Source organism: Lissotriton helveticus, chromosome 5_1 (genome assembly GCF_964261635.1).
Source record: "Lissotriton helveticus chromosome 5_1, aLisHel1.1, whole genome shotgun sequence".
Lineage (NCBI taxonomy): Eukaryota > Metazoa > Chordata > Amphibia > Caudata > Salamandridae > Lissotriton > Lissotriton helveticus.
Window position 1 is genome coordinate 1,079,499,712 of NC_136065.1, and position 14,802 is coordinate 1,079,514,513.

General features: G+C 46.1%; 1 protein-coding gene across 2 annotated transcripts in view; it reads right to left on the reverse strand.

Moving 5' to 3' along the window:
• Nucleotides 1–14,802, reverse strand: part of LZTS2 (leucine zipper tumor suppressor 2) — an 821,117-nt gene that overhangs the window by 294,863 nt on the left and 511,452 nt on the right. For both annotated transcript variants that reach the window (XM_078643642.1, XM_078643643.1), the window contains one exon: nt 30–169. The gene's annotated coding sequence lies outside the window, so the exon portion shown is untranslated. The remainder of the gene's footprint in view (nt 1–29; nt 170–14,802) is intronic.

Below are 14,802 nucleotides of genomic sequence, written 5' to 3' on the forward strand. Positions count from 1 at the left end.
GGGAATACAATAAAATAAAAATAACTGACCTTAGCGAAGCTCGATTCTTTTTGAAGTTAAATATGGAGGGAAGTAGATTAACAAGTGAAACTACGCCACACTACACCATGGACTCCCGAACATCATGACGTTCTTGAATGGTTGAGTGAGGAAGACTGGCCACATGACACTGGAAGTAAGCAAAACAAAGGACACCATCAGATAAAAGCGAATTATCCCTTAGCAACAGGGCACTGCCAGTTCACAAGCATCTTGTCTGCCTTCAGGGATGCACCACATCCACAAACACGCCCTGCTAACACTTTTATCAGGAATGTGGTTCTGAACATGTTCAACAGGGTGCAAAGGCAGATCCTATCATTGAATTGGGATCCACAATAAGGCCACGCGCAGCACTTTACAAAGCTACAACATAAATGAATGAGTTGAAAGAGATGGAAGTGAAACAAGATAACATTATAGCGAGAATATGAAAAAAAGGTCAAAGGTTAAAACATTAACATGAAAATTAATTCCAATGGGATTTTTTTCAGTTATTGATACAGACGTTCAAACACCAGCAATCATAGCTTAGAGCCACCTTGAATCAAGCGCAGCATTGACGCGCATCAACCTTAGAAAACAATCCATAGAAACATACAGGGTACATGATAATAATATACACTAGTCAAGAACTACACATTTTTTCCTGGAAAACTCATGTAATCGTACAGTTTTTTCATCCTGAATCAAAAGCATCTGAATTTGTCAATCTTGCTGACAAAAAGGTAAAAACATTACATACCAAATAATTTGCCTACACTGGCATATATTCAACAGAAAAAACATTAAATATTTATGGGAACAGGCCGTCAGAAAACTCACCGAAGTTTGGTTTAAAACAGTTCAAGGAGTACAAACTGCATTTGTGTATTTATTTAAATCAATTGAGTAACAAGCACATTTACTTTTCTGAAATATAAAACACCACTCACATATAATATACTGGAAAAATATTTCATGAAGTATTCCCTATAAAGGGCCATGGGTTTCCGTAATGTGGCACATTTCAGTGTCTTTAGGCTGTAAGGTAAATAAAATATGTCCCACAACTCACTTGCATCCCCCTGCTGTATTCTGACGTATTTTGATGGCTCTAGTCATGCAAGGTTCTCGTACTTTGACTGATGCAAGTTTTCCCGGTCAATTTGCACCCACAAATGTAAAAACTTGTTGTTGACGCCAAGGTGTGTCACTGGACAGGGCAGTGAATGGCGCAGGCTAGGGAGGTTGGAGCCCAATGTTGATAGGTGGGTGGATGGTAAAAGCTGGAGATCCCGGGTGGCGCACAGAGAGTGAGGAGAGTGGAGAACTGGGACTGTTTTCAGAAGGTGGGTGAGGCCTGTCCACAGGGACATTGGTGGGGAGGGCTAATGTGGCAGGAGATGTGCCCCGGTGAAGGGCAGTAAGGGGGAGGCTGCTGAGTGGCACCACTCCGGCCACTGCCCTTGTCGACACCTCGGAGCAGTGGGATAGGGTTGTTGCTACTGAAAACGACTTCTAGGGCTGCACCTCTTACAAAACATTACCAGCTTTTCAATTTACAAGGCTCACAACGTTAATAAAAGATCTGTAAAGGTTTGAGTCGACCAAGTTCAAACACCCTTATATAGAAATGTAAGGCACCTTTCTTCTATGCTGCAATGGGCAGTACAGCAACTGGTCTTAAGACATAAATCCAATCCCTCTGACATTCCAGGAGTGTTTCCAGAGAAACCTTTTTCTCTGAGCCCAGAACAGGAGGGGCTCTCTGCACCTGTAGGATTTCTCCTTATAGACTTCGTAAAACAATGGCACATCATCAATGCCTGCATGTATGTACGATATCTGTAAATCATGTAGACAGACAAGGACATCTGAGCCCAACCTAAAGTCTTCTCTTCCTCCTGGCAGCACCTCCACTTATCGAGTATGATACTTACTTCCAGTGACCACAATCGCTTTGTTTTGCTTACCTCCTTCTCAATGACAGTCTAGTGACGTCTGGGGAAATCGAGCTCCATCATCCCTAAAACTGCAGTTACTCCAGTCTTTATTCCCCATACCAGAATTCTTTCCTCTGTCAATCAAACTTATGGCGACCTCCTAACCTCCATTTTGAAGTTGTATAGCCAGCGCTATATAAAACCTTTCAAAAAAATAAATAGTATTGCAATTAATACTTTTTAGATCGCTCCTACCGAGCCTTCTGTCTGTTCTCAAAAAAACAATTATCGACCAAATTATGTACCAAAAACTTTTATACAATTTTTTTACAATTATATACCAAAAACTTGCAGTGGGCTGAGAGCCAGTCCACTGCTTGCCATTGGGGAGCTTTCTGTTCACTCATTTGCTTGCTTCTTCTCAAAAGCTTTCCTTCCTCTTTTAGTGTTTGTCCTTTCCTTGTAGCATAGCTTCTTTACCATCATTTTGATTGGGTGACTTTTATCCTTCCACTGTTCACATTCAGAGAACTACTTTTTTCTTTTGATTCAAGCAGGTCATGTACGTCCACGTGTTTTCTTGTTCTTTACGTCATATGATACTTGTCCACTAAAATACCCATCCCAGCTAAATATCGCTTGCTTCTCACCCTCAATTCCAGCTTACCCATTATTTCCCCTTTTGCAGTTTTTTTATTTCCTTTCTCCCATCCCACTTAAAGCTTCTCCATTGTTACCCCTCTCCCGCATTGATTTTTCCCCTTTGTGCTCTCCACCACCAGTCTTGCCCGAAAGCAGTTATTTTTTTCATTTCATCTTAAAAAACGTTTTTTCTGGGTCCCGGCATCTACTCAGAGCTGCGGGGTCAATCTTTTTTCAAAATTTAGTGTCAGTAAAAAAATCATTCTTTATATTTACCACTCCAGCAGGTGTCTGCTATCTTGGAACAGTAAATAAAAATAATTAATGAAATGATGCCTGCCTCATTCTGAATTCGGACACCTACGTCATCATGCATGAATACATATACAGAATGATGCAACTGCTAACAGTTTCATGGCACATACTTGTGTGTTCACATTGCCATCTATCTTTATTTTTGCAGATGCCCCACAGCATTAGTAAAAACACGTTTACTGATGTTGCACAGCATCGGGAAAAAGCATTGACAAAACCAATATGTCAAAAAGGCAGACCTATTGGCTTTGCCAATGCTTGTTTTCTAATATAGTTGAATCAAAGACAAAACTCTGTTATTGTGATTTGTTTTTGGCATAAGGCACGCTTTACTGTGAAACCCTCTTAGCTTCAAAAGGATGTTACATTTGTAATTCTCAGTAATGAAAGATCAATGGGAACGAAACTGACTGATGGGGAAATCTGAAATCATCTTTGGTAGGAACAAACATTCACAACTGATGGAACATGAAACTCACTAAATCAATCAAAGGACTCAAGAACACTACCTGGTATGTTCAATATCACATCTATGAATGGGTACCAAATTTAAAGGATACATTCCAAGTTTTTGAGAAGAAATTATTAAGCATCCCACAAAGAATATGGAAAATGTGCAAATGGGAAATTTCTTCAGACCAAAAATAAGTCTGCTCTGCGACTAAATTGGACAGTAAAATGATATTACCTGCTAATTGATAGGTAAAAGAACTACATATGTCAAATCAATTAATCAAATAGTAGTTACACCAGGCTGTAAAGGTTATTTTCATTTTGAATATGTCAAAGAAAAATATTTCTATTAAAAGGACTAAAACCTATGCTTAAATGGCCTTCCATCTTCACTAGCAATTTTCGAACATTGTTAAATGTCATAGTTCTAAAATTCAAGGAGCCAAACTGATTTTTCCACGTGCAGATTTGTGCCTTAGCCTTGAAATTGTGTCTGGTAGATGAGGGGCTTTTTGTAAGGCATTTTACCAGTCACGTGTTCTGAGAGCCCACAGTGGAGCAATTAAGGAGCACACTCTCTTACAACTATATAAAACAAACCGTTGGTGTTATCTTCTCTTGTGGGCTGAATTTATACACGTATTTGGAAGAGGAAGAAGAAAATGTATATGTACAATATATGACAAGCATTGGCAAATTAAATAGGCCTTGCTTATACAAGGTATTGGCTTTGTCAATGTTTTTAGCCAAGCAGTACAGCAGCATGGCTGAAACAAAAAAAAAATAGGAGCTATGACACAGCCAGGGCTGGCAGAGCCATAGTGTTTTTTTACTTTTATTGCCAGCAAGAGGGAGGGCGGAAAGCAACAAAGAGGGAGGGGCATGTTGAGGGGGAACATGGAAAACAGAGGGTGTGGGATAAAAATCACTATGACAAGGGAGGAAGGGCAGGTGAGAGCGAGCAACAAGGATGAGGGAGGGTGGACAGGGGCAAGCAACACGGAGGAGGGAGGGTGGGCTGGGGCAAGCAACACAGACGAGGGAGGGTGAGCTGGGGCAAGCAACACGGATGAGGGAGGGTGGGCGGGGGCAAGCAACACGGATGAGGGAGGGTGGGCGGGGGCAAGCAACACAGAAGAGGGAGGGTGGGCGGGGCAAGCAACTCGGATGAGGAAGGGCGGGGGAAAGCAACATGGACGAGGGAGGGTGGGGCAAGCAACACAGATGAGGGAGGGTGGGCAGGGGCAAGCAACACTGACGAGGGAGGGTGGACGGGGCAAGAAACACTGACGAGGGCAGATGGGGGCAAGCAATACGGAGAAGTTTGGGCGGGTTGGGGCAAGCAACACAGATGAGGGAGGGCAGGTGGGGCAAGCAACACGGATGAGGGAGGGCGCATGGGGGTAAGCAACAGGGATGAGGGAGGGCGGGTGAGTGTAAGCACCAGGGATGAGGGAGGGCGGGTGGGGGCAAGCAACACAGACGAGGGAGGGAGAGAAGGGGAAAGCAGCACCGACCAGGGAAGGCAAGAGGGGAAAGCAACACAGATGAGGGAGGGAGGGCGAGTGGGGAAAGCAACACAGATGAGGGAGGGTGGGTGGGTGGGCGGGGAAAGCAACACAGATGAGGGAGGGTGGGTGGGTGGGCAGGGAAAGCAACACAGATGAGGGTGGGCGGGGTAAACAAAACAGACAAGGGAGGGCGGGCGGGGGAAAGCAACAAAGATGAGGGATGGCGGGCACAGAAAAGAAACACGGCCGAGGGAGGGCGGGTGAAGAAAGGAACGTGGATGAGGGAGGGTGGGTGGGGAAAGCAACACATATGAGGGAGGAAAGGAGAGCGGGTGGGGAAAGCAACACAGATGTGGAAGGGAGGGCGGTCGGGGAAAGCAACACAGATGAGGGAGAGAGGGCGGGTGGGGAAAGCAACACAGATGAGGGAGAGAGGGCGGGTGGGGAAAGCAACACAGATGAGGGAGGGTGGGTGGGGAAAGCAACACAGATAAGGGAGGGTGGGTGGGGAAAGCAACACAGATGAGGGAGGGTGGGTGGGGAAAGCAACACAGATGAGGGAGGGTGGGTGGGGAAAGCAACACAGATAAGGGAGGGTGGGTGGGGAAAGCAACAGAGATGAGGGAGGGAGGGTGGGCGGGGAAAGGAACACAGATCAGGGAGGGAGGGCAGGGAAAAGGAACACGGATGAGGGAGGGCGGGCAGGGAAAAGGAACACGGATGAGGGAGGGCGGGTGGGGAAAAGGAACACGGATGAGGGAGGGCGGGTGGGGAAAAGGAACACGGATGAGGGAGGGCGGGTGGGGAAAAGGAACACGGATGAGGGAGGGCGGGCAGGGAAAAGGAACACGGATGAGGGAGGGCGGGCAGGGAAAAGGAACACGGATGAGGGAGGGCGGGTGGGGAAAAGGAACACGGATGAGGGAGGGCGGGCGGGGAAAAGGAACACGGATGAGGGAGGGCGGGTGGGGAAAAGGAACACGGATGAGGGAGGGCGGGCGGGGAAAAGGAACACAGATGAGGGAGGGAGGGCGGGGAAAAGGAACACGGATGAGGGAGGGCGGGCGGGGAAAAGGAACACGGATGAGGGAGGGCGGGCGGGGAAAAGGAACACGGATGAGGGAGGGCGGGCAGGGAAAAGGACCACGAATGAGGGAGGGCGGGCAGGAAAAAGGACCACGAATGAGGGAGGGCGGGCGGGGAAAGGAACACGGATGAGGGAGGGTGGGCGGGGGAAAAGGAACACGGATGAGGGAGGGCGGGCGGTTGAAAAAGGAACACGAATGAGGGAGGGCGAGGGAGGGCGAGGGAAAAGGAACAAGGATGAGGGCGGGCGGGCGGGGGAAAGCAACAGGGATGCATGAGGACAGCGAAAAAATGGCAGCCACAAGCCTTCCAATCAGGTGTAGGAATCATTCAGTTAGACAGAAGATTCCGTATGTTCGTGTTGAGTACTCAGGCCTTGATTTTGTCCCTTGGACATGGTAGGGGCAGGGATTCAAGCAATGGCGAGTGCAGGCAGAGTCACACGAATGAGACGGAGCAATGCAGGTGGGGGTACAGAAGCACACGAGCAATAGGAAGCATTACGAATGGCAAGACAGCAATATTTTAGAGTGTGAAGGTGCACAGTGCACGAGGTGGGGGGAGAGAGGCATACAGCATAGAAACTTGGAAACATGCACTCAACAAGCATTTACAATGCAACGGTTTCGCCTTTGTAAAAGTTAGAGCTATTGGCATTGTAAATGACATTTTTTTTATTTATATGTTGGTTTTGAAAACAGATAAATACATGGCATTGCCATTTACAATGCCAATAGCTTAATCTCTCTCAAACAGTAAAAATGATTAATAATAACTAACCTTGTCAAAGGACCAAAAACCCTGCCTTAAGTTGCAGTCATTAAAGAGCTTGCTGACAATTAGGAGCTCCCTGAGTGTTGGTGTGTGTTTTGTAGGTGTGTGTGTGTGTGTGTGTGTGTGTGCACGTGTGTATTGCTGACATGCAAAGCTCACATTCAATTAGGAGCTCCCTGAGTGATGGTGTGTGTGTTTGTAGGTGTGTGTGTGCGCGTGTGCACATGAGTATGCACATGTGCATGGGTGGATGCCATGTGCAACCCGTCATTACTAAATCGCTAGGACATGGTGATCAATGAACTGTTTCTACCCACAACTGCAAAACTGAAGATGCACTTGTATTGCAGATATTAGAGAGTAAGTTGGCACATAAAGATTTAAATGTGCTGAGTACGAAGCTTACCCAGAACCAAAGGCAGCAGATCACTGAAGCTAAGCCAGAGAAAGTTAGCTTAGAAACGTCCTACGGTTTAAAAAATATATATATATATACATATAACAAAACAAAATACAAATAATATATTTAGGTCTACGCTAAGATAAGCACATGAAAAAAGTGTTTATTTTAAATATAGACCTTTCCTACATTAAGCTATGCAGTCTCAAAGCCAAAAGGCCAGCTTAGCTTTGTTATGTCGCGGAGTGTGGAAAGATGTTGCAGAACTCAGCGGTGAAGGTTACAAATGGATCTTTAAATTGGCACTTTGCACAAATCGAAATTATACACTTTCAATGACACTGTTGCCTACATGACTAGCCACATGAACCACGTCCGTGGGGGAAGTGGTGTGATTGAGAGGGGTAGATACATCCCTGGATCCACCATATCCCTCTCGATCACAGGTGATTTCATCAACATGCGCGTCTCTTGCACTGAGAAAAAAAAAGGGTTGTGGCCAAGTAGACGGCTGTCCGTGAAACCAGAGACACCACCATTAGGTTAATCAGAGAGGCTCTCCAACACCGACATATTTGAGCATCGGGGAAATAAACACACAACAGAAAGCAACAAGTTGTGTTTCATACCAGTGGCATATAGAAACAAACTCATAAATGACTAGCAAGATACAAAAAAAATGATCAGGGAAACTAGCTTAATTAAGATCAGCAACAAAACAAGGAAAGGCACGGACAGCGGGAGGGGGGGCGGGAAAGGCACGGACAGCGGGAGGGGGGGGCGGGAAAGGCACGCACAGCGGGAGGGGGGCGGGAAAGGCACGGACAGCGGGAGGGGGGGCGGGAAAGGCACGGACAGCGGGAGGGGGGCGGGAAAGGCACGGACAGCGGGAGGGCAGCGGTGAAGGTTACAAATGGATCTTTAAATTGGCACTTTGCACAAATCGAAATTATACACTTTCAATGACACTGTTGCCTACATGACTAGCCACATGAACCACGTCCGTGGGGGAAGTGGTGTGATTGAGAGGGGTAGATACATCCCTGAATCCACCATATCCCTCTCTATCACAGGTAATTTCATCAACATGCGCGTCTCTTGCACTGAGAAAAAAAAAGGGTTGTGGCCAAGTAGACGACTGTCCGTGAAACCAGAGACACCACCATTAGGTTAATCAAAGAGGCTCTCCAACACCGACATATTTGAGCATCGGGGGAAATAAACACACAACAGAAAGCAACAAGTTGTGTTTCATACCAGTGGCATATAGAAACAAACTCATAAATGACTAGCAAGATACATAAAAATGACCAGGTAAACTAGCTTAATTAAGATCAGCAACAAAACAAGGAAAAGCACGGACAGCGGGAGGGGGGGCGGGAAAGGCACGGACAGCGGGAGGGGGGGCGGGATTGGCACGGACAGCGGGAGGGGGGGCGGGAAAGGCACGGACAGCAGGAGGGGGGGCGGGAAAGGCAAGGACAGCGGGAGGGGGTGGGAAAGGCACGGACAGCGGGAGGGGGGACGGGAAAGGCACGGACAGCGGGAGGGGGCGGGAAAGGCACGGACAGCGGGAGGGGGGGCGGGAAAGGCACGGACAGTGGAAGGGGGGGCGGGAAAGGCACGGACAGCGGGAGGGGGGACGGGAAAAGCACGGACAGCGGGAGGGGGGGCGGAAACGGCAAACGGCAAGAAAAAGCACTCACCTGGACTTCTTCCGGAGGCGGTCGGCCTGCAATGACCAAAACAAACCTTCCCCCCCCAAAAAAAAATAGGAACCGCCCACCACCGCAATGACGTTACCAAAGAGGCTGAATGCCTAAAAATCGCCGGAACGCCCCCGAATCTGCTCTGGCATTGACGGACAGATCTCTGTTCTAATGGCTAGCCTCCATTTATGGAGCTAGCCAATGGAACAGAGGGGCGGGACTACACTCACATACTCTAAACAAAAGTTTTCGCCTGCGCGAAACGCTGCTTGCGCAGCTTTCGACAGGCGAATAAAAGGACAAAAATAGTTCCCGAATAGCAAGCACCCTTGGCAGAATGAGAGCAGCCAATACAAGTTATGATAATGAGCCCATGCTTCGCAGGAAGGACAAGCGTAAATAAAGCCAGCCAACGACTGATGCAAGAAAGGAAATGTGAATGACAAAAGGCAAAGTGAATGGTAAGCAATGGGAGGAAGCATTCCTAGGTCAGCTTTCAGCATGTCTCCAAAAATTATTTCGCAACCAGACAGTTGTGCTGTCTGGTAGGTTTTGACCTAAAAAGAATATGGCTCCCTAGTGTGCTTTTATATGGGAATCATGTCTATGTGTCAGTTTTTATGTGGGGAAGTATGAGACATACTGCACTGTCTTATGTGTGGACAAAAATGTGACATGGCACACGCTTTTAAAAACATTCTCATATTACTACTTGGAACAAATTCTATTACAAGTTTGGAAAATCTATCACCTATTTAACAGCCTAGGTCATTTTTTCACATTTAAGTTATTTACACAAGAAACATACTTGGTATTGAATTACTCAGAACCTTAGCTGTTTCACTTCTGAGAGAAGACAGCAGGAATCCCTGTCTTTGTAGGTCTGACATTAGACAAGATCTTTAGATTGTCAGGCAGCTGTCTTCATCCATTTGTTTATCAGTGTGTCACTCAAATTTGTTTTCCGCCCACCACAGCATACAGCTTGGGCACAGAGTCAAACTACAACAGTCACTGACTTTACCTCTCTGTAAGTGATGGCATGCTGCTCTTGCACAAAGTGCACTTACACTTCAAAAGTAGCTCCCTTATGCCCTTTTACAAAGAACCTTCACAAACATTGGCAAAGCCAAAAGTTGGCAGCCAAAGACAGACCTTTCGGCTTTGCCAATGTTTGTTTTTGATGTGGCTTCTAGTGGTTCAAGCACTAGACATTTGTGACCTATTGCAGTGATATATGATGAGCACGAGCTCCATGAATGAATAAACCTGAAACTTTTGCAACCAATCTAGCATTAGTGGACATGAGGCGGGCGTTTTTTAAAGGTAACTAAAGCATCATGTGATACCGCAGGGTCATTTCCAGACAGCACATTTTACATTGAAATGGGCACAAAGTTTCCACAAACATACGGTCTAACTAAAATAATTATATTGCACACAAATTATAACATGTGTAAATCGAGTTTTACAGAGTATTTATTATCTGTGCATCACCGAGGAAAGTTTCTTGATTTGTTCTGATCCGATTAAAATCTTTGTTTACATCACACTTCAAAATTACAAAAATGCTTTATATTTGCTTTCCTAACTGCTGGATGCGTACAGTTTATTTACAGGTATTTACAATATGCTGTGTTACTAAAAAATTACTTCATACAGCCTTTCCTCACACACTTGTGTGCCCCAGCAAAATAGTCACATAATTCACTTTTCTTTTCTTTCTCTGACTGCAAAGCGAGAGTAGTTTGCAAACACCAGTTCCATGTTAAACAAGCATTGGCAAAACCAATAGTTCTTGCCTATGCAAAAGCTCTTGGCTTTGCTAATATATTTTAGCCATGTTGTACACTGGCGTGGCTGCTGTTCTGTATGGCTACACATTAGCAGGGTAAAGTAGCATGGAATGGAGTAGAGTGAAGTGTTATGAGGTGGCATAGAGTTGAGTAGTGTGGAGTGAAGTGGAGTGGTGTAGAGAGTTGTAGTCTGTCTTAGAGGGAGTACAGTATTGGTGTGGCAGGGCATAAACTGGAGTAGATTTGAGTGGAGTACAGTTGAGTGCCGTAGAGTGGATCAGAGTGTTGTCAAGTAGAGTGGCAGAATGTCATGGAGTGGTGTGGAGCAGACTGGCGTAGCGTAGAGGGTGTTGCATAGAGTGGAGTTGAGTGTTGTAGAGTGGAGTTGTATAGAGCAGAGTAGATTGCCATAGAGTGGAGTAGAGTGGAGTGGCAGAGTGTTATAGAGTAAACTTGCATAGGGTGGAGTGGAGTAGAGTGGCATAGAGTTTAGTGGAGTAGTGTGTTGTACAATACAGTGGTGGAAAGTGGCATGGAGTGGCGTAGAGCTAGATGCATAGAGTAGCATAGAGTGAAGTATAGTTTAATGGAGTACAGCATCATAGACTGGAGCATCGCAGAGTGAAGTGTCATAGAATGGAGTGTTGTAGTGTGGAGTAGTGTGGCCTAGAGTGACATAAAGTACAGTGGTACAGAGTAGATTAGTGTAGAGTGTAGTGACACAGAGTGCACTGGTTTTGATTAAAGTAGCTTAGAGCGCATTGGCGTAGAGTGCAGTGATGTAGAGGAGAGTGGTGCAGAGTAAATTGCAGTGGCGTAGAGTGAACTGGTGCAGGGTAGAGTGCAAAGGTGTAGAATAGAGTAGAGTAGCCATTTGACACTTTTCCACTCTAGGCCTCTCAAACCTTTGGAACTGCTGCAGCGCTTAGAGACCCCTGCCAGGAAGATACGTGCACCCTATAAGCCAACCTAACAACGTAACATAGAGAGGTAGAGTGCAGTGGTGTTCAGTAGAGTTGTGTAGAGTTCAGTGGCATGGAGTGCAGTGGGGCATAATAGAGTAAAGTAGAGTGGCGAAGAGAGCAGTAGTGCAGAGTAGAATAGAATTGAGTACACTGCAGTGACCTAGAGCGCAATGGTGTAGAGTGGCGGAGCATGCAATGGTGTAGAGTGCAGTGGTGCAGAGTCGAGTGGCAGAGAATTCAGTCACAGAGAGAGCAGTCTTACAGAGTAGTGTCGTAGAACACAGTGGTGTACATTACAGTTGCATAGAGTGCTGCAGAGAGCAGTGGCCTAGAGTACGGTGGTGCAGAGTATAGAGTGGCCTAGAGTGCATTGACATAGAGCACAATGGTGTTAAGTGGCGGCACTTGCAGTGGCATAGCGTACAGTGGTGTAGCATGTTGCAGAGTAGAGTATAATGGCATAGAGTGCAGTGGTGCAGAGTAATTGGTGTAGAGTGCAGTGGAGTAGAGTGCATTGGTTTTGAGTAAAGTGGTGTTGATTACATTGGTGCACAGTGCAGTGGTTTAGAGCAGAGTGGCATACAGTGGTGCACAGTAGAGTAGAATGGCGCAGTGTATAGTGCAATGACCTAGAGTGCATTGGTGTAGAGTTGAGTGGCGCAGAATGGAGTCGAGTAACAGAGAGCAGTGGCATAGCGTAGATTGATTCTGAGTCGGGTGGAGTGGCGTAGAGTGGAGTGGTGCTGGGTAGAGTGGAGCGGTGGAGGTTAGAGTGCAGTGGCATAGAGTAGATTGTTTCAGAGTACAGTGACGTGGTTTAGAGTGGAGTACTGCAGAGTAAAGTGGAATGGTGCAGGGTAGAGGGCAGTGGCATAGAGTACTTGCGTAGAGTGAAGTGGAGTAGAGTTGTGCAGAGTAGAGTCATGAAGAGTGCAGCAGCATAGAGTCGAGTGACACGGGGTAGAGTGCAGGGGTGTAGAGTAGATTGTTTCAGAGTAGAGTGAATTGGCATAGAGTGGAGTGGTGTTGCGTTGAGTGAAGTGGTGCAGGGTAGAGTTGGGTGATGCAGGGTAGATTAGAGTGGTGCAGGGTAGAGTGCAGTGGCATAGAGGAGTGGCGTACAGTGCAGTGGCATAGTCTGGTGTTGCAGAGTAGAGTGGCATAGAGTGTAGTGGCATAGAGTGGAGTGGTGCAGAGTTGAGTTAAGTGGCCTAAACTGGAGTGGTGTAGAGTGCAATGGCAAATAATGCAGTGGTGCATAGTAGAGGGGGGTAGAGTGCACTGTGTAGAGTAGAGTGGTATGGAGTAGAGTGCAGTGTCAGAGTGCAGTGGAACACACTAGATTAGAGTGGTGTACAGTGTAGTAGCATAGAGTGCATTGGCATAGCGTACATTGGTTTAGCATACATTGGCGTAGAGTGCAGTGGAGTGGCATTGAGTAGATTGGTGCAGAGTAGAGTGCAGTGGCATACAATGCAGTGGTGCAGAGTAGAGAGGTGCAGAATGGCATAGAGTTCACTGGTGGAGAGTGCAGTGTTGCAGAACAGAGTGGCATGGAGTGCATTGGTTTTGAGTGAAGTAGTGTTGAGTGCATTAGCATAAAGTGCACTGTCATAGAATGGAATGGTAGAAAAAGAGCAGAATGGTGTAGGGTAGAGTGTAGTGGTGCAGAGTGTAGTGGTGTAGACTGCATCAGCATAGAGTGGCATAGAGTAGAGTGATGCAGAGTAAAGTGGCGCAGAGTTCAGTGGCAGAGAGTGCAGTGTTGCAGAGTAGAGTGTTGTAGAGTGCAGTGGTGTAGAGTAGTGTGCCGTAGAGTGGCTTGCCGTGGCATAGATTACAGTGGAGCCGAGTAGAATAGAGTGGCATGGAGTGCAGTGGCATAGAGGACAGGGGTGCAGAGTAGAATAAAGTGGCGTAGAGTGCAGTTGTGCAGAGTGCAATGGCGGTGAATGCAGTGGTGCAGAGTAGATTGTATGGAGTGCATTGGTGTTGAGTAAAGTTGTTTAAAGTGTATTTATGCAGAATGAAGTGGTGCAGAATAGAGTGCAATGGCACAGAGTAGAGTGGAGTGGCCCTCAGCGGAGTGGCGATTAGTGCAGTGGCGCAGAGTAGATTGTTTCAGAGTAGAGTAGCGAGGTGCATGGTAGACTACAGTGGCATAGATTAAAGTGGTGTAGAGTGCAAAGTAGATTAGAGTGGCAAAGAGTGGATTGTCATATAGTGCACTGGTGTACAATTGAGTGGTACAGAGTAGAGTGCATTTGTGTAGAGTCGAAGTGGCATAGAGTGCAGTGTTGCAGAGTAGAGTGGCATAGAGTGGAGTGGCGCAGAGTGTAGTACAGCGACTAAGAGTGCAGTGATGCATAGTAGAGTAGTGTAGGGGGAAAGTGCAGTGGAAAAGAGTAGAGTGGTGTAAAGTACAGAGGCATAAAGGGAAGTGAAATGATGTAGAGTGGAGTGGCGCAGAGTAGAGTGCAGTGATGTAGGGTGGTATAGTGTGTAGTTGTGCAGAGTAGACTGCAGTGGTGAGGTATAGTGCAAAGTAGAATGGAGTGGGATAAAGTGACCTATGAATGATGTGGTAGCGTACTGTCATTACACACACAACACATCTTCAATTGAAATTACCAATACACACAGAATACTGCTAAAAGTATACAGAGCACAAACGATAATGTGTGGAAATTTTATCACCTAGTGCATTTATTTGCTTTGACCGAAATAAATTATTTGTTTCCACCGCACTTCAGAATTACCAAAAAAAAATTCATTTGTGCTTTTTAAATCTGATTTATTCTGAAATACCTGCACAGTACATTTACAGAAATTTAAAGTTTATAGTGTGCTAGAAAATAAAACAACATTGTACAGCCATTTTGAAGCACATCCCCAGTAGCCAGCATTATTGTCAGATAAATCCTCTCACTTTGAAGCCAGATAAAGAAAACACCAAGCTCCTTAGAAGACAGAGCCTGAAATTTGACCTCTGCTTTTGAATGCACAGCAAATGTGACAAGATAAGAACAAGATTTAAAGGCCTGTTTACAGAAATCGAGCTCTTGCACAAGAATACAGTAAGTGTGGTTTGTACTGGGGAAGGGACGACTGGAGCTGAACAGCCTATAAGAAATAGAGCCAGCAAATTCAAAGGGCAACGGCAGAATGCATTCCCAGGGAACATTTC